Source organism: Heterodontus francisci, chromosome 5 (genome assembly GCF_036365525.1).
Source record: "Heterodontus francisci isolate sHetFra1 chromosome 5, sHetFra1.hap1, whole genome shotgun sequence".
Classification (NCBI taxonomy): domain Eukaryota; kingdom Metazoa; phylum Chordata; class Chondrichthyes; order Heterodontiformes; family Heterodontidae; genus Heterodontus; species Heterodontus francisci.
In genome coordinates, this window is record NC_090375.1 from 60,149,597 (window position 1) to 60,170,421 (window position 20,825).

Sequence of the window (20,825 nt, forward strand, 5' to 3'; positions counted from 1 at the left end):
ATACGGGAGGGATCCTCAGGCTGGGCGGAAGTGGGTTCGGCACCAACATTTACGTCTGAGTCCAGCTCCCATCAGCCCAGCGTAAAATTCCAGCCATAGATACAGTTAAAAGGGAAGTGGCTTTAATTTGTTTTAGAAGGTATGGAAGAAATGGCAGGAGAGCATGTAGATAGCTCTTTCAAAATGGACTAACAGGTGTTCTTCTGTGTTGTAAATTTCTATGATTCCTTACCCATTTAAAAAAAACCTTAATGATTAGAAGTTTTCATTGCGATTTTCTGACTGGTACAATGTAGATCTCCCCCCCCCCCCCCCACCTCTCTCTCTCCTCTCTTTTTCTCTGTGACCCTCTCTCTCTCTGTGACCCTCTCTCTCTCTGTGACCCCGCTGCTCCCTCCCGCTGCTCCCTCCCGCTGCTCCCTCCCGCTGCTCCCTCCCGCTGCTCCCTCCCTCTGCTCCCTCCCTCTGCTCCCTCCCTCTGCGCTCCCACTCGGTGCCCCCCCCCGTGCCCCCACTCGATTCCCCTCCTCTGTCTCTCCCCGCCTCTGTCTCTCCCCGCCTCTGTCTCTCCCCGCCTCTGTCTCTTCCCGCCTCTGTCTCTCCCCCCGCCTCTGTCTCTCCCCCCCCTCTGTCTCTCCCCCCCCCATCTGTCTCTCCCCCCCATCTGTCTCTCCCCCCCCTCTGTCTCTCCCCCCCCTGTCTGTCTCTCCCCCCCCCTGTCTGTCTCTCCCCCCCCCCCCGTCTGTCTCTCCCCCCCCCCCGTCTCTCTTCCCCCACCCCCCGTCTCTCCTCTCTTCCCCCCCCCCTCTGGTTCCCCCCGTTCCCCCTCCCCCGTTTCCCCTCCCTCTGTTCCCCCGCCCCCCCGTTCCTCCCCCAGTTTCCCCCCTCTGTTCCCATAGTCCCTCCTCCAATCCCCCCCCCGTCCTCCCCCCTCTGTTTCCCCCCATGCCCTCCAAACCCTCTCTCTCTGTCACCCCCACCCCTCTCTCTGTCCCCCCCCCTCCATCTCTCTCTTTGTCTCTCTGACCATTGCTGAGAGCGGGAACTTTGGACAGATCTGTGTTTTTCCGGCGGACTTTGAAAAAAAAAATTTGGACAGGTGCTGGGGGCAGGAACAGCGATTTCCAAACTTCGGACAGATTCTCAGAACCATTTCCTGCCTTTGTCGAATATGCATGTTGCCAGAATATGTTGCCCAGAGTACTTACAAATCACTAGACCCATGTTTTTGTTTTGATTCAGTGATATCTTTGATATGTGGTCATCGTGACACTCATTTACTGCTCTCATCAGGTTTGCATAAAAATACTACCTCTGTACAGCTGGGGATAATAAAGATTCAATGCCAAGGGATATTATTGGTATGATTCATCTTAGTCGTCCAGCATTGTCCACTGGGCTCATTGGGCAGCAATCTTGTCTGAGTCAGAAAGTTGTGTGGAAGAAGCACTCCAGGACTTAAGCACATTATCTGGTTTGACAACCCACTGCAAGAATGAGGGAGCTCGGTACTGTCAGAGGTTTAGAGAGATACAGCACTGAAACAGGCCCTTCAGCCCACCGAGTCTGTGCCGCCCATCAACCACCCATTTATACTAACCCTATTCTAATTCCATATACCACATCCCCACCTGTCCCTATATTTCCCTACCACCTACCTATACTAGGGGCAATTTATAATGGCCAATTTACCTATCAACCTGCAAGTCTTTGGCATGTGGGAGGAAACCGGAGCACCCGGAGGAAACCCACGCAGACACAGGGAGAACTTGCAAACTCCACACAGGCAGTACCCAGAATTGAACCCGGGTCACTGCAGCTGTGAGGCTGCGGTGCTAACCACTGCGCCACTGTGCCGCCCATCCCTTTGATGCGAATTCCACCTTGTCTGTCTGTTTTGGATAGATATTAAAGATCCCAGAGCACAATTGGAAGAGCAGCAAAAGGTCTTGTGCCCTGGGCAACAAAAAAATCTTTCTGCTGTTTGTGAGATCTTGTGTGCAAAATGATGGCTGTGTTTGCCTGTACACGTCACTTCAAAAAAACTTCCGTTGTATGAGCAACAATTTGAGATCCAGTAAAATCTTAGAAAAACAATATAGGTTTATATAGTGCCTTTACTAGAGTCATAATCATTTATGGCATAGAAGCAGGCCATTCAGCCCATGGAGTGCATGCTGGCTCTCCGTGGAGCAATCCAGTCAGTCCCAATCCCCCGCTCACTCCCTGTAGCCCTGCAAGTTTATTTCCTTCAAGTGCCCATCCAATTTCCTTTTGAAATTATTGATTGTCTCTGCTTCCACCACCCTCATGGGCAGCGAGTTCCGTGTTATTACCACTCACTGCATTAAAAAAGTTCTTCCTCACATTCCCCTGCATCTCTGCCCAAAACCTTCAATCTGTGTCCCTTAGTCCTTGTACCGTCATTATCTAAGTCTGTCATAATCTTGTACACCTCTATCAAATCTCCCCTCAATCTCCTTTGCTCCAGGGACAACAAACCCATCTTTTCCAACCTAATCTTGTAACTAAGATCCCCCATCACTGGAACCCTTCTGGTAAATATCCTCTGTACCCTCTCAAGGACCCTCACATCCTTCCTAAAGTGTGGGGACTAGAACCATAGAAAAGTTACAGCCTATCCAGTCTTTCCTCATAGCTGTAATTTGCAAGTCCTGGCAACATTCTTGTAAATCTACTCTGTACTTTCTCCGGAGCAATTATATCCTTCCTGTAATGTGGTGACCAGAACTGTATGCAATACTCCAGCTGTGGCCTAACCAGCATTTTATATAGTTCCAGCATTACATCCCTGCTTTTGTATTCTATTCCTCGGCCAATAAAGAACAGCATTCCATATGCCTTCTTCACCACTCTGTCTACCTGTCCTGCCACCTTCAGGGACCTGTGGACATGCACTCCAAGGTCTCTCACTTCCTCTACCCCTCTCAGTAGCCCCCCATTTATTGTGTATTCACTTGCTTTGTTTGCCCTCCCCAAATGCATTACCTCACCGATTGAATTCCATTTGCCACTTTTCCACCCACTCAACCAAACTATTGATATCATTCTGGAGTCTATATCTATCCTCTTCGGTCAATTTTTGTGTCATCTGAATATTTCCCAATCATGCCTCCTACATTTAAGTCCAAGTCATTAAATATGCCACATGTAGCAAGGGACCCAACACTGAGCCCTGTGGAATGCCACTGAAAACCGCTTTCCATTCGCAAAAACATCCGTCGACCATTACCCTTTGTTTCCTGTCACTGAGCCAATTTTGGATCTAGCTCGCCACATTCCCCTGTATCGCATGGGCTTTCATTTTTCTGAGCAATCTGCCATGTGGGAGCTTGTTAAATGCTTTACTAAATTCCATGTAAACAACAACCACTGCACTACTCTCATCAATCCTCCTTGTTACTTCCTGAAAAATTCAATTAAGTTAGTAAGACATGACCTTCCCTTAACAAATCCATGCTGACTATCCCTGATTAATCCATGCCTTTCTAAGTGGCAGTTTATCCTATCTCTCAGAATCGATTCTAATAATGTGCCCACCACTGAGATCAGACTGACCGGCCTATATTTATTTGGCCTATCCCTCGCACGCTTTTTAAATAATGCTGCAATGTTCGCAGGCCTCCAATCCTCTCGTATCTTGCTTGTATCTAGTGAAGATTTGAAGAGGATCCTCAGAGCATCCGCTATTTCCTCCCCGACTTCCTTTAACAGCCTGGGATACAGTCCATTTGGCCCTGGTGATTTATCTGCTATTAAGGATGTCAGACCCTCTAGTACTTCTTCCCTCATTATACTTATCATATCCAATATTTCACACTCCTCCTCTATAACTACAATGTCTGCACCATCTCTCTCCTTTGTGAAGACAGAGACAAAGTACTCATTAAGATCCCTGCCCACATCTTCTGCATCCACGCATAAGTTGGCTTTTACATCTCTGATAGGCCCTATCCTTTCCTTAGTTATCCTCTTGCTCTTAATGTACTGATAAAACATCTTTGGGTTTTCCTTCATTTTACCTGCCAATATTTTTTCATGTCCTTTCTTTGCTTTCATAATTTCCTTTTTTACTTCACCCCTTCACGTTCTACACTCCTCTAGGCTTTCTAAAGTATTAAGTTTTTTGTGACTGTCATAGCTTTTTTTTCTGCTTTATCTTACCCTGCATGCTTCTAGATAACCGGGGGGAGGGCTCTAAATTTGGCAGTACCACCTTTTTTCTTTGTAGGGACATGTCTACACTGTGCCCGTTGAATCTCACTTTTGAATGCCTCCCACTGGTTAGCCACTCGTTTTCCTTCAATATCTGCCAGTCCACTTTCGTCAGATCACCTCTCAGCTTCATAAAATTTGCCTTCCCCCAATTTAGAACTTTTACCTTCTATCTGTGTCCTTTTATATAATGATGCTAAATCTAACTGTATTATGGTCGCTATCTCCAAAATCGTCACCCACTGCGACTTCGTCCACTTGCCCAGCTTCATTTCCTAAGACTAAATCTAGAATTACGCCCTCTCTCGTTGGACTTATGTGCTGGCTAAAAAAAGTTCTCTTGAATGCAATTCAAGAATTTTGTGCCCTCTGTGCCCTTCCTAGATGATATTAGAGTAGTTGAAATCCCCAACTATTATTGCTCTATTGTTTTTGCACTCAGAAATTTGCCTACATATTTGTTCTTCTGTCTCCCTTTCACTATTTGGGGGTCTATAGTATACTCCTAGTAGTGTGATTGCCCCTTTTTTATTTCTGAGCTCAAGCCATATGGCCTCATTTGATGATTCATTTAGCATATTATCCCTTCTCACAGCTTTAACCAATAATGTTAGATCCCCTCCTTTTTTTCTCCCCCTCTCTATCCTGCCTGAAAACTCTATATTCGGGGATTTTTGCCATTTTTGCCCTTCTTTAAGCCAAGTTTCCATTATAGCAATGATATGCTGCCATGTGTCTCTCTGTGCCCTCAGCTCATTGGCTTTATTTACTATACTCCTTGCATTTAAATAAGTAACTTTTAACACTGCCGAATTCCTATGCTGCACATTTTTTAACTTTTGCTTCTTCTGTCTTTCCGAGTCAGTCGCTAATTTTCTGCCTCCCGTTCCTGCTCTGAATTTGCCCTATCTGAAACTGCCCTCAGATTCCCATCCCCCTGCCAATCTAGGTTAAACCATCCCGAACAGCACTAGCAAACCTTCCTGCAAGGATATTTGTCCCAGTCTGTTCAGGTGCAGACCGTCCGGCTTATACAGGTCCCACCTTCCCCAAAACCGGTCCCAATGTCCCAGAAATCTGAATCCCTCCTTCCTGCACCATCTCTCCAGCCACACTTCATCTGGTGTGTTCTCCTATTTCTATACTCACTAGCACATGGCCTTAGGAGTAATCCGGAGATGACTACCTTTGAAGTCCTGCTTGCTAATCTCTTACCTAACTCCCTAAGCTCAGTCTGCAGGACCTCAACCCTTTATTATGCAACAGCCCCGACAAACAAATTTCTCTGCATCACCTGTGGAAGAGCCTGTCACTCTAGAATTGGCCTTTATAGCCACTCCAGGCGCTGCTTCACAAACCACTGACCACCTCCAGGCGCGTATCCATTGTCTCTCGAGATAAGGAGGCCCAAAAGAATCATTGGTAACAATGTCGACCACGACCTGCAGCTGTGCACCCTCGCTCTCCAGAATGTGTAGCCACTTGGTGATGTCCATGACCCTTGCACCAGGGAGGCATCATACCATCCTGTCTGCGACCACAGAAATGCCTTTCTGTTCCCCTAACTATAGAATCCCCTACCACTATTGCTCTTCTGTCTTTTCTCCTCCCTCCCTGCACAGCTGAGTCACCCATGGTGCTTTGGTCATGGCTCTCGCTGCACTCTCCAGAGGAACCCTCTCTCCCATCGGTACTCAGAACTGAATACTGGTTAGAAAATGGGTGCCCTCCGGGGACTCCTGTACTACTTGTCTTGTCCTTCTTGTCTGTCTGACAGCCACCCAATCCCTCTCTGCCTGCGCTCTCTTAAGTGACCACCTTCTGAATCATGCTATCCACATATCTCCCATGCTTGTGAATGCACTTCAATGACACCAGCTGCTCCTCAAGTTCCAAGATTCAGCGCTCAAGTTTTTGCATTTGGTGGCACTTTCTGCACATGTAGTTGTCCAGGACATGGATAGGGTCCTGGACTCCCCACATGGCAGAGGATGTGCTTTCGACGGGTGTGAGCAGCCCTCCCATGCCTCAAATTATTTATTGCACAGTGGCGCAGTGGTTAGCACCGCAGCCTCACAGCTCCAGCGACCCGGGTTCAGTTCTGGGTACTGCCTGTGCGGAGTTTGCAAGTTCTCCCTGTGACTGCGTGGGTTTCCGCCGGGTGCTCCGGTTTCCTTCCACAGCCAAAGACTTGCAGGTTGATAGGTAAATTGGCCATTGTAAATTGCCCCTAGTGTAGGTAGGTGGTAGGAGAATGATGGGGATGTGGTAGAGAATATGGGATTAATGTAGGATTAGTATAAATGGGTGGTTGTTGGTCGGCACAGACTCGATGGGCTGAAGGGCCTGTTTCAGTGCTGTATCTCTAAATAACTAAATAAATATAATTGGTAGTTAAATAAACACAGAAAATGGTTATAAATAGAATGAACGAACGAGTAACCTTCTGCCGACTACTGGTACTTTAACCTACTTAGTATATAAACTTTAATGTTAGAGAAAAAATAAAAATCAGAAAAAAGAAAATGTAAGATAGAAAATACCCACCAGATACTCACCGACTACCTCCCTGTGCCTCACTGCTCTCTTTCCCTTCTTGCAGTTTGTAGCTCCAAACTCTCACCCAACCAATCATCTACCTGCTTCCCTGTAATGTCACACTTACCAAAACTAATCTACCTTACCACTATTAATATACCCCGCCAATGCTAAAATGTTACCAATAGCAGTATAATAACCTAGAACAGTCGACTCAGTAGCTAATTACACACGCACCCTAACAGTAGTGTACTAACCTAGCTATTTACAGATACTCCCTAACAACAGTTACTCACCAACCAATCACCTTACAGCTTTCCTGTGAACTGGAAGAACTGGACGCAGTGCTCCAGTTGAGGCCTAACCAGAGTATTATTGTACTCTATGCCTCGATTTATGAAGCCCAAGATCCTATAGCCTTTGCAAACCACTCTCTCAATATGTCCTGCCACCTTCAAAGATCGATGCACAAGCACCCCCAGGTCCCTTTGTTCCCGCACACTCTTTAGAACTTTGCCATTAAGTCTATATTGCCTCACCCTATCCCTTCTGCCAAAATGTATCACCTCACACTTGTCTGTATTGAATTCCATCTGCCACTTGTCTGCCCATTCTGCTAGCCTATCTATGTCCTGTTGCAGGTTGTTTGTATTACTCTCACTGTTTGCCTACCCTCCAAGTTTGGTATCATTGGCAGATTTTGAAATTCTATTCTGTATTCCAAGATTCAAGTCATTTATATATAGCAAAAAACAACAGCAGACCTAGCACTGACCCTTGGGAAGCACCACTGTCTCCCATCCTCTGAAAAACAACCATTTACCATGATTTCTGTTTTCTGTCCTTAGGCCAATTTTTTTATCCAATTGGGCACTGACCCTCATTCCATGAGCCTCAAGTTTGTTAACCAACCTTCATGTAATTTATCAAATGCTTTCTTAAAATCCATATAGACAACATCTATTGCATTCCCTTAATCAACCTTCTCTGTTACTTCATCAAAGAATTCAATTAGATTGGTTAGGCATGATCTGCCTTTTACAAATCTGTGCTGGCTAACCTTAATTAACTCACAGCTCTCCAAATGCCTGTTGATTTTTTCCCCCTGATTGTTGTTTCTAAAACCTTACTCACCACTGATGTTAAACTAACTGGCCTGTAGTTGCTAGGACTGTCCTTACACCCTTTCTTGAATAAGGTATCACATTTGTCACTCTGCAATCCCCTGGCACCTTCCCCATATCTAAGGAAGATTTGAAGATTATGGCAATTCATAGAGTCATAGAGAGATACAGCACTGAAACAGGCCCTTCGGCCCACCGAGTCTTTGCCGACCAACAACCACCCATTTATACTAATCCTACATTAATCCCATATTCCCTACCACATCCCCACCATTCTCCTACCACCTACCTACACTGGGAGCAATTTACAATGGCCAATTTACCTATCAACCTGCAAGTCTTTGGCTGTGGGAGGAAACCGGAGCACCCGGCGGAAGCACACACGGTCACAGGGAGAACTTGCAAACTCCGCACAGGCAGTACCCAGAACTGAACCCGGGTCACTGGAGCTGTGGGGCTGTGGTGCTAACCACTGCGCCACTGTGCCTTCCACTATCTCCACCCCCACTTCCTTTAGCAACTTGGGATGCAAGCCATCTAGACCCGGTGACTTATCTACCCTAAGCATAGCTAGGTTTTCCAGTACCTCATCCATCTCAATTTTTACCCTATCCATTGCCTCTACTCTCTCCACTTGTCAGATTTCTCTTCCTTAGCAAACACCGATACACAGTACTCATTAAGTATTCTATAGCCTTTTCCTGTGCTTCTAAGCATAGATTACCCTCTTTATGCCTGATGGGCCTAACTCCACTTCTTACTACCCGCTTACTGTTTACATGCTGATTGAAGATTTTTGGGCTCCCTTTTGTGTTGACTGCCACTCTATTGCTGTTTTCTCTCTTTGCCAGCCTTATTTCCTGTTCACCTCCCCCCTCAACTTATTGTATCTGGCCTGGTTCTCACTTGAAGAATTCACCTAACATACATCATACAGCCTTTTGTTTTGTTTCATCATAATCTCTATCTACCTCATTATTCAATGAGCACTGTTTTTTGGTTCCCCTATCTTTCGCCCTTGTTGGAATGTACCTAGTCTCTACCTGAAGCATCTCTTCCTTAAAGATAATGTTGTTCCGTTACAGTTTTTCATGTCAGTTTTTGGCTCCATTTTATTCTGGCTAGATCCCTTCTCATCGTATTGAAATTAGCCCTCTTCCAATCTAACCATTTTACCTTATATCGTTCCTAGCAGTATGTAGTAAAATGTAATAAAAAGTCCCAAGGTGGTTGACAGGAATGTTATCAAACAAAATTTGCTGCATAAGGAAATATTGGGACAGGTAAATTTTAAGGAGGCTATTAAAGGAAGAGAGACAGAGGAATAGAGGATGAGAGGTTTATGGAGGGAATTCAAGAGCTTTGGATCTATGCACTGAAGGTACAGCTGCCAGTGCTGGAGTGTAGAAAATTGGGAATGTGCAAGATGCCAGAATTTGAGGAGCTCAGATCTAGGAAAGTCTTAGGACTGAAGGAGGTTAAAGATAGGGAGGGGCAAGGCTGTGGAGGGATTTGAAACAAAGGATGAGAATCTTAAAATCGAGGCGTTTCAGGGCCAGGAGCCATTCTAGGTTGGTAAGCACAGGGGTGATGGTGTGAGTTAGGAAACGGGCAGCAGGGTTTTGGATGTGCTCAAGTTTATGGAGGATATAAGGTGGGAGACTGGCCAAGGGAGCCTTGAAATAGCCAAGTTTGGAAGTAGTATCAAAGGCATGGACGAAGGTTTCAGCAGCCAATTAGGTGGAGAAGCATTAAGTGGGCGGTCTTAGTGATGGGGAGGTTATGGTGTCGGAAGCTTGTCTCAGGGTCAAATAAAATGCTAAAGTTGAAAATGATATGATTCAGCCTCAGACAGCGGCCAGGGAGAATGATGGAGTCAGTGGCTAGAAAATGATTTTTAATGGGGAACGAAGATGTCTGTGGTCTGCCTCATATTTATTTTGAAGTAATTTCTTCATCCAATACTGGATGTGTAACAAGTAGCATGACACATTAAAAGCAGTGGAGGGTCAAGATAGTTGATGGTAAAGTAGAGCTGGAGTTATACCTAGCTTTTGGTTGTTGGAAGCCCGTCATCTCAGATCAAGTATATCGCTGTAGCAGTTCCTCGAGACAACATCCTAGTGCCAGCTATCTTCACCTGCTTCATCAATGAACTTTTCTCCAGCATAAGATCAGAAGTAGGGCTGTTTGTTGATGATGGCAGAGTGTTCAGCTCCATTTACAATTCATCAGGTAAGGAAGCAGTTAATGCCTGCATGCAGATAGACTAGGAAAAGTTTGGGCTGAAAAGTGACTTATGCCACACAAGTGCCAGGCAATGACCATCTCCTCATGATATTCAATGCCATTAGCATCGCTGAGGCCTCCAACATCCGGGGGATCACTACTGACCGAAAGCTCAACTTGACCAGCCACATAAATGCCGTAACTACTAGAGCAGGTCTGAGACTGGGTATTCTCTCACAAGTTGCCAAAGCCTCTCCACCACCTACATGGCACAATTCAGCAGTGTGCTGGAATGGCTTCCATAGGTGCAGCGTCAACACCACCACTCTAAGCTAGACACTATCCAGGGTAAAGGAGTTTCAGTTGATCGGGAGCCCAACCACCACCTGGGCACTGTGGCTGCAGAGTGTAATGTCTGTAGGATGCACTGCAGCAAGACACCGAGGCTTCTTTGACAGATGCTCTCAAACCAGCAACCTCCACCACTTAGAAGGACAAGGGTAGCAGGTACATGGGAGCACTATCACCTCCAAGTTTCACACCAGCTGATGTGGGCATGTATCGCCATTCTTTCACTGTTGCTGGGTCAAAATCCTGGAACACTTTACCTAACGCTATTGGGGGAGTATCTTCACCACGTGGACTGTAACAGTCAAAGAAGGCAGCTCACCACCACCTTCTCGAGGGCAACTAAGGATGAACAACAAAATAAAAGCAAAATACTGCGGATGCTGGAAATCTGAAATAAAAACAAGAAATGCTGGAACCACTCAGCAGGTCTGGCAGCATCTGTGAAAAGAGAAGCAGAGTTAACGTTTCGGGTCAGTGACCCTTCTTCGGAACTGACAAATATTAGAAAAGTCACAGGTTATAAGCAAGTGAGGTGGGGGTGGGGCAAGAGATAACAAAGGAGAAGGTGTAGATTGGACCAGGCCACATAGCTGACCAAAAGGTCATGGAGCAAAGGCAAACAATATGTTAATGGTGTGTTGAAAGACAAAGCATTAGTACAGATTAGGTATTAATGCACTGAATATTGAACAGCAGCAAGTGCAAACCTGAAAAAAAAACAGTGGGTAAGCAAACTGAACAAACTAAGAAGAAATGAAATAAATGCAAAAAAAAATTATAAAAAATGTAAAAAAGAATGTAAAAAAAAAGGAAGAAAAAATAACTAAAAATGAAAGTAAAATGGGGGGCTGTCATGCTCTGAAATTATTGAACTCAATGTTCAGTCCGGCTGGCTGTAGTGTGCCTAATCGGTAGATGAGATGCTGTTCCTCAAGCTTGCATTGATGTTCACTGGAACATTGCAGCAATCCCAGGACAGAGATGTGAGCATGAGAGCAGGGGGGAGTGTTGAACTGGCAAGCAACCGGAAGCTCAGGGTCCTGCTTGCGGACTGAGCGGAGATGTTACGCAAAGCGGTCACCCAGTCTGTGCTTGGTCTCCCCAATGTAGAGGAGACCACACTGTGAGCAGCGAATACAGTATACTACATTGAAAGTTGTCAGTTCCAAAGAAGGGTCACTGACCCGAAACGTTAACTCTGCTTCTCTTTTCACAGATGCTGCCAGACCTGCTGAGTGGTTCCAGCATTTCTTGTTTTTATTAAGGATGAACAACAAATGCCCATGTTCCGAGAATGAAAAAAAAAATGTTTTTAAATAAATCTTTCTCTAAAGTGTTTGGTTTGTACAGAGGAGGTCAAAAGGATATTTCAAAAACACTGATCTTTGGAAACGGCAAAAAAATTCAGCACTTCATGAATTAAGGTATTCTGAAGACCAACATCCATCTTCCCTTTGCAGTCATTTACAGCGGAATTTTTCAGGTCATCTTTGTTCTGCCGTTGCTATTTTTAGAATGCAATTTTTCTCTTTTTTCCCCCACTGAGTGCTTTGTGTAATACAGCAAAGCTTCTCTGCAGTAGTTGAGCTTGCTTTAACTGGTTGAGTACTGAAATCCAGTAATGGCTTTCAAAATTAAAAATTTTCCCTGCCTCATGTAGTATCGTCAGGGATTCAGTAAATTGAAATTATTAATTTTTCATAAGTCCACTCAATAATATCTACAATTGTAGATTTTTGTCCTTCCCAGCTTGGGTTGTGTCTGGAGAATATTTTGAACTTCATAACACTAGGGGTGGAATACTGGCAGTTACAGATCTGTCACTGGTGCTAGTGGTTAGAGGAATTTGAGATAATAAAGATTATTGCACAGGAAATGTATTGGCGTAACGTTTAAACATGTGGTTTACTTGTAAAAATACTTCGTACTATTGATGCCAATGTGCTAAATGGCGTTTTATGATTTAGAGAACTTGTGTTTTGGGCAAATTTTAAATGTATGCTTGTCTATATAACAGGACTGCAAATGAGCTGCTTTGTCCTTATTTTGACATTCAATGATGTGTGGGAGTTTTCCCCAGAGTGTTAGATTCTGTCTGGCAGTCTTCTGCTCCCTGCTAGGTTTCAACAGAGCTGCTGAATTCAGTCTGATGTTTGTTGTTGATGTTACCGGAATAACTTTGAAACCTAGTTTCACTTTAGTGATAGTGTATGATGCTGTAGTAATGTTGATATTTAACCTTTGCCTATTAAACAGGGAAGTATAGGTCAATTCAAAGTACCATTGGGCTATCAGACCAGGGTTGACCCTGCAGCAATGATCAGTTTCAGGATGAAGTAATTAGGCTTAATTGAATACTCATTCATAAGTTTCAGAGAACTTTAATCATTAGATAACAGGGCGGTAAAACAGTTCTTCAAAGGAAAGCCCCTGGGCATACATTGTTCTTTTTAATTGGTACGCATGCTACAGAAACAAAGACAGTCATAATTAAAGGTTTCACTTGGTGAAGTAGCAGTTATATGGAATACGAGTGAAACTAGTGATAAGATAACAAAGTAATGGAGTTATACTTAATGGAAAAAGAACTCATTTAGGGAAACTGAAGTTATTGGTAAGGGACAAGTTAATTAAATTCTCCTTACATAGAATTGTGTTTTAACATTTATATTGTTACATAATGAAGAATTGTGTGGGTTGTCAGGAGGGAGTGAGAGAAATGTATGAAAACTGGTTGTTGGATTCGTAAAGGCATAAGATACTCAACTCAGAACTGTAACGCATTTGAATCTCCAACCAACCATCAGTTGTGGTTGTAAGTACTACCATTTAAGTGTGTGCTTAAGTACTATTGCATGTACTGAATGCTTCATAAACCTATAACACCTTACTTCAATATTTTTGATCCTTAAAAACATTGCGCTGACAGTCAGCTATCAATCACTAAAACTGATTATCTGGTTCTTATCACTTTATTGTTTGTGGGACCTTGCTGTGCACAAATTGGCTGCTGTGTTTCCTACATGAAAACTGTGACTACACTTCAAATGTACTTCATTAGCTATAAAGCACTTTGGGACACCCCGAGGTCATGAAAGACGCTGTATAAATGCAAGTCTTTTACTTGATAAGCTGCTGTGATGCAGGTTAATAAAGCCATAATAAAAGGAACTAAAGCACTGGGATTCATTTCTAGAGGGATGGAATTGAAAAGCAGAGAAGTCATCTTAAATTACTGAACCTTCGTTAGACTGCACTTAAGACCACTGTGTACAGTTCTGGTCTCCATTTATGAAAAGGATATAGTAGCACTGGAGAAAGTACAAAAAAGATTTACAAAGATGAAACCAGAACTGAAAGATTATTCTTATAAAGGAAGATTGAACAGGCTGGAGTTCTTTTCTTTCAAAAAGAGAAGGCTGAGTGATCACCTAATAGAGGTGTTTAAAATTATGAAAGGGTTTGATAGAGTAAAAGTAGAGACAAGGTCCCCACTTGTGGGGAAGACAAAAATATGGGTAATAAATATGAGGCAATCACCAATAAATCCAGTGGGAAATTCAGGAGAAACTTCTCTACCTAAAGATTGGTAAGAATGTAGAACAGGCTACCACAGAGAATCTTGTATGTTGTTCACACATTTGCTAACTATATTATCTCCTATGAGAAACCATTTTTAAAGCTGATCTTTGAAAGTATTCAATCCTGCCTTTTCTATTCTGGTAGAGTGGAATAATGGTAATTACACTGGACTGGCAATCTAAATGTTGTGAACTCAAATCCTACCATGGCAAGTTGTGAAATTGGATTCAAATAAATGGTACCAGAAAAGCTGATCATGGAAACTGTCGTATTGCTGTGAAAACCGAACTGCCTCACCGTGCCCTTCAAGGAAGGTACCTGCTTTGACTTGGCCTACACGTGACTCTTAAGTGGCCCAGCAAGCTATTCTTGTAAAACTACTACATTCTCCTTTGTTCCGACACATAGCAATATAAGCTGCTCTCTGCAGTCTCCAAAATGGTACATTTTTTAAAAAAGAAATTTTCTAAACATGTAATTTGAGTATTACCTGACTTTCACGCTGAACCAGTGTTCCCTCTAAACTGTAGGTGCATGAAAGTGCAGCAATCGGGAATGTGTTGTATAAGGGACAAACAGGCTGCGCACAAGCATGCTTTTAGATGCATGCGTGCGCAGCAGCATAACAATCTTAAAGGGGCTGATCACAGCGAAGGGAAGTAAGAAGGAACACTGCTCTGGACTCCCTCCTATTGTTGCGAATCTATTTTCTATTTACTATTGTATTTTTATGTATCCTAATAATTGCTATATTACTAGACCTATGTAGCTTGAGTTTCACATTGTCTATTCAGGTGTGCATTTTGGCTGCTGCTCTGGACCCAAGGCCATCATTTCTATTTTCAATTTTTTTCTCCCTTTTAATTTAATGGTTTTCTCTTTACCCCTTCTAGACATCTATCTCCTTTTGTCATTCTTCCTTTCACTTCCCTTTCTCAGGTGTTCGCCCCTCCCAAATCCCTACCCGAATCCTTCAGTACTCGACCTTCCTATTCTCTTGCCACCACCCCAGGCCTGTCTCCCTCTTCGATAAGCCTACAGCTACTCTCTGTGCCTCTCTTGGCATCCTCTGTAGGGTCCATCGAGGCACTTGGTGCAGTGTCATTACGAACAGCAACAGCAACCGCAACTGTCCCATCCTACTTTCTTATCGATCTTCCCGCCCAATGTGCCTGCTGGGGGCTACTCTTGCCAATCTCCATCCCATCCAACTTGCCCCTCCCACTGCTGACCCCATGGACTCTGCCAGCGGATCAGCTCTCACTGCCTCTCCCTCCAGAATGTCCGTTCACTGGCGATCCATGAATAATTGCATTGACATCATGGCCTTGATGGAAACCTGGCTGAGGGATGATGACACCTTGCCCTTAAATGAAGCCTCCCCACCTGGCTATACCTTCCACCATTTTCCCTGTCAAGACTGTGGTGCTGATGATTGTGTGGTTCTTATCAGCAAATCACCCCTTGGCCTGACCCCCAACTCCTCTGGCACTTTCTCCTCATTTGAGCATCTCATCTTGTTTCACTCCTGTTATCTCTCATTTAAAATCTTTGTTCACTACCATCCACCCAGTACCATTAACATTTTTTTACCGAGATATCTTCACTGCTTTCCTCCCTCAGCCTCTGCAACGAGTGACTTCTCACCCTTGGTGATTTCAACCTCCATATCAATTCATGAACTATAGTCATATATATTAATGACTTGGATGTGAACGCAGGGGGCATGATTAGTAAGTTTGCAGATGACACCAAAATTGGTGGTATAGTGGACAGTGAAGAAGGTTGTCTAAGGTTACAACAGTATATCGATCAACTGGGAAAGTGGGCAAGGGAGTGGCAAATGGAATTTAATGCAGACGAGTGCGAAGTGATGCATTTTGGGAAGTTAAACCAGGGCAGGACATATACAGTGAATGGCAGGGCCCTGGGGAGTGTTTTTGAGCAGAGAGACCTTGGGGTGCAAGTACACAGTTCCCTGAAAGTGGCAACACAGGTAGACAGGGTGGTGAAGAAGGCGTATGGCATGCTTGCCTTCATCGGCCGAGGCATTGAGTACAAGAGTCGGGACGTCATGTTACAGTTGTACATAACGTTGGTTAGGCTGCATTTGAAGTACTGTGTGCAGTTCTGGTCGCCGCATTACAGGAAAGATGTGATTAAGCTAGAGAGGGTGCAGAAAAGATTCGCAAGGACGTTGCCTGGTTTGGACGGCTTGAGTTATAAAGAGAGATTGGATAGGCTGGGTCTGTTTACCCTGGAGCGAAGGAGGCTGAGAGGGGACATGATAGAGGTATATAAAATTATGAGAGGCATAGATAGGGTAGATAGCCAGAGTCTGTTTCCCATGGTAGGGGTGACTAAAACTAGAGGGCATAGATTTAAGGTGAGAGGGGGGAGGTTCAAAGCGGTAAATTTTTCACACAAAGAATAGTGGGTATCTGGAATGAGCTGCCAGAGGAGGTGGTGGAGGCAGGAACAGTAGCAACATTTAAGAGGCACCGGGACAGGTACTTGAATGAGCAAGGCATAGAGGGATATGGAATTAATGCAGGCAGGTGGGATTAGTATAGATAGGCAAATATGGTCAGCATGGACGCGGTGGGCCGAAGGGTCTGTTTCTATGCTGTACGACTCTATGACTTTGCTGTCCGTCCTTTGAGTTCACTGCCTCTTATCCTTCCTAAATCTCTCCCTCCATGTAAACTCCCTAACCCATATTCACAGCCATCCCGTTGATCTGCCATCGTATCAATCACAGATAAAACCATCTCTGATCATTTCCTTTTATCACTCTTCACCCACACCCCCCCTTCCACGCACCAAACCTACCTCTTTCTGTGTCTGTCTCTGGAAAAAATTATTCCCCAATTCACTTACAACTCCACTTTCAAAATGTCAACTGTCTAGCCTTTTGCCCTCCATTCACCATGATATTTCTACAGCTATTGATTTGCTTAACTGCACCTCACCTCCACCTGTGATGCTACAGTCCCCACTAAAACCATTACTTTCTCTCACCCTGGCCTTTCCCCCGGTACAGCCCTCATCTTCACTCCTTTAAGTCCAAGGGACACAGACTTGAATGGATATGGTGAACATCTGATTTAGCCATTCACGCCATATCTGGCTGGTCACATAAAGCACTATTGGGTCCTGCTCGTCTGCTAAAACTGCTCACTATTCCAGGATCATTCTGGAATGCAAAAATAATCCCCGGCTTCTTTTCTCTACTGCAAACTGTCATCTTAAACCCTCTCTCCCTATCTCCTTCATCCTCACCTCCAATAAGTTCAAGGAGCTCATGGACTTCTTTGTCACTAAGATTGAGACCATCCAATCAGCTGCCTCTGCCACTTTCCTCCCTTCGCCTAGCCTACTGGGCCAAACATTCAGTAAAGCTCCCCCCTGCGCTTGCCCTGAATTCGCATCTTTCATCTCATTTCTCTCCTATCTCCCCTCTTGCCCTCTCAGAGACCTACCTCCTGGTCCCTCAAACCTATTCCCACTAAACTGCTCACCACTCAACTTCTGTTTCTGGTTCCCATGTTAGTTGACATTGTTAATGGTTCTCTCTTTTCAGATACTATTCTTCTCTCCTTTAAAACTGCTGTCATCACCTCTCAAAAAGACCCTTGACTCCACTGTGCTTGCAAGCTACTGCTCCATCTCTGGCCTCCCTTTTCCTCTCCAAAGTCCTTGAATGTGTTGCCTCCCAAATCCATGCCCATCATTCTGGAACTCCATGTTTGAATCCCTCCAATCAGCTTCAATCTCTGCCACAGTACCGAAACAGCTCTCATCAGAGTCACAAATGGCATCCTATGTGACCGTGGCCAATGTGAACTATCCCAACTTGTCCTTCTCAGCTTGTTTGCAGCCATTGGCATGGTTGGCTATATTATCCTCCTCCAACACTATCCACTGTTGTCCAGTTGGAGGGGATCACACTCATCTGGTTCCGTTCTTACCTATCTAATCGTAGCCAGAGTATCACCTACTTCTCTTCCCGCTCCCACACCATTACCTCTGGTGTCCCCAAAGGATCTATGCTTGTCCCCCTTCTATTTCTCATCTACATGTTGCCCCTAGGTGGCATCATCTGAAATCACAGTGTTAGTTTTCACGTGCGGTGATGGCATCCTGCTGTACGTCACTGTCACCGCTCTCGACTCCTCCACTGTTGCTAAATTATGTATTGCTTGTCTGACATCCAGTACTGGAGGAGCAGAAATTTCTTCTAATTAAATAATGTGAAGGTCGAAGCCATTGAATTTGGTCCCCGGTTCAAACTCTGTTCTCTAGCAACTGACTCCATCCCTCTCCCTGGCAACTGTCTGAGGCTGAACCAGACTGTTCACAACCTTGGTGTCACATTTGACCCCAAGATGAACTTCCACCACATATCCACAGCATCACCTAAGACCCCCTATTTCCCCACCTGTGTGACTTTGCTCCTCCCTCAACTCGTCTGCTTCTGAAACCCTCATCCATGTCTCTGTTACCTCTGACTATTCTATGCAATAGTCGCTTGCCTCCCACATTCTGTCCTCCGTAAACTTGAGATCATCCAAAATGTGCACCAAGTCCCGTTCACCCTGTGCTTGCTGACCTGCATTGCCTCCTGCTTAAGCAATGCCTCGATTTTTTTTAAATTCACAATTTCGTTTTCAAATCCCTCCATAACTCACCCCTCCCTATCTCTGTAATCTCCTCCAGCCACACAAACCTCTGAGATATCTGTGCTCATCTAATTCTGGATTCTTGAGCATCCCTGATTTTAATTGCTCCACCATTGTTTCTGTCTCTTCAACTGCCTAGGCCCTAAGCTTTATAATTCCCTCCATAAACTTCTGTACATCGATTTCTTTCTTTAAGATGTTCCTGCTTTGGGATGTCCGATTGTTGTGAAAGATGCCATATAAATGCGAGTCTTTCTTAAAACCTACCTCTGACCACGTTTTTTAACCTGATACCGCACGTGGTTCAGTGTCAAGTTTTGTTTCGTAATGCTCCTATGAAGAGCCTTGTAAATACAAGCTGTTGTTGTCATTATTTCTCAACAGTTGCCTGACTTGCATTGTAATGAGTAAAGTTTATTTATTTCAAACTTTAAAACAGTATAAAAGCAGGCTGCTGCCTCGCCTGACCCATATATTAGTATCTCAAAGTGTGATGCAGATGTTGCAGTATGATTCCAACCATATTCCAGTAATCTCCTCTCTATGTAATTCAGTGAGTGCTGTCGAGGTGGGGAGGGAGTTATTCTGAACATAGTGGTTCCAGAAAGATTGGGTCCCAAATTTGCTGACACAAATTTTTGTAAAGAAACAGTGTGTACTCAATGGCTGGTTAATTTATTACAATTTAGTGAGGGCTAAGTCAGATGCATTTTCTTCTCTTGGAGAATTTGAGGAAATTGATTTCTGCCATATTCAAATTCTGCCCTTCAAAGTCTATAAAAGTACTACAAAGTGCTTTGTTTTTCCTAAGTATTGTGAACTCCTGTTCAACCCCTGCTCTGGACTAACTAAGAAGATAAGTTTGTTGGGCTTTTAGTGTTCCTTTCCATAAATGGGATACTATGGCATAGGGTCTAGTGAGAAGGAGGAACTGTATGAAATCAGTGTTAGTAGGGAAATGATGTTAGGGAAATTGATGGGATTGAAGGCCGATAAATCCCCAGAGCCTGATAATCTACATCCCAGAGTACTTGGGGAAGTGGCCCTTGAAATAGTAGATGCATTGCTGGTCATTTTTCAAAATTCTATAGACTCTGGAACAGTTCCAACGGATTGGAGGGTAGCTAATGTTTTAAAAATACATTTTAAAAAACTATTTAATAAAGGAGGTAGAGAGAAACACGGGAATTATAGACCAGTTAGCCTGACATCAGTAGTGGGGAAAATGCTAGAGTCCATTATAAAAGATGTAATAGCAGAGTACTTGGAAAACAATGACAGGATTGGACAAAGTCAACATGGATTTATGAAAGGGAAATCATGCTTGATAAATCTATTGGAATTTTTTGAGGATGTAACTAGTAGAATAGATAAGGGAGAACCAGTGGATGTGGTCTATTTGGACTTTCAGAAGGCTTTCGATAAGGTCCCACATAAGAGATAAGTATGCAAAATTAAAGCACATGGGATTGGGGATAGAGAACTGGTTGGCAGACAGGAAACAAAGAATAGGAATAAGCGGGTCTTTTTCCGAGTGGCAGGCAGTGACTAGTGGGGTACCGCAGGGATCAGTGCTAGGACACTAGCTATTCACAATATATATTAATGATATAGATGAGGGAATTAAATGTAATATGTCCATGTTTGCAGATGACAAAAAGCTGATTGGGAGTGTGAGCTGTGAGGAGGATGCAGAGAAGCTCCAGTGTGATTTGGACAGGTTGAGTGAGTGGGCAAATACATGGCAGATGCAGTATAATGTGGATAAATGTGAGGTTATCCACTTTGGTGGCAAAAACAGAAAGGCAGATTGTTATCTGAATGGCGATAGATTGGGAAAGGGGGAGGTGCAATGAGACCTGGGTGACCTTGTGCACCAGTCGCTGAAAGTAAACATGCAGCAGGCAGTTAAGGCAGCAAATGGTATGTTGGCCTTCATAGCGAGAGGATTCGAGTACAGGAGCAAGAATGTCTTGCTGCAATTATACAAGGCCTTGGTGAGACCACATCTGGAGTATTGTGTGCAGTTTTGGTCTCTTTATCTGAGGAAGGATGTTCTTGCTATGGAGGGAGTGCAGCGGAG

At 44.2% G+C, this 20,825-nt stretch overlaps 1 protein-coding gene across 11 annotated transcripts in view; it reads left to right on the forward strand.

Annotated features, from left to right (window-relative positions):
* LOC137369872 (microtubule-associated protein 4-like) overlaps nucleotides 1–20,825 on the forward strand; it is a 546,551-nt gene that overhangs the window by 234,862 nt on the left and 290,864 nt on the right. The window contains exon 1 of one of the 11 annotated variants that reach the window (XM_068031533.1): nucleotides 12,898–13,092. The exons of the other annotated variants lie outside the window; for them this stretch is intronic. The gene's annotated coding sequence lies outside the window, so the exon portion shown is untranslated. Of the gene's footprint in view, nucleotides 1–12,897; nucleotides 13,093–20,825 lie in introns of those variants that run through there. 11 annotated transcript variants of the gene reach the window in all.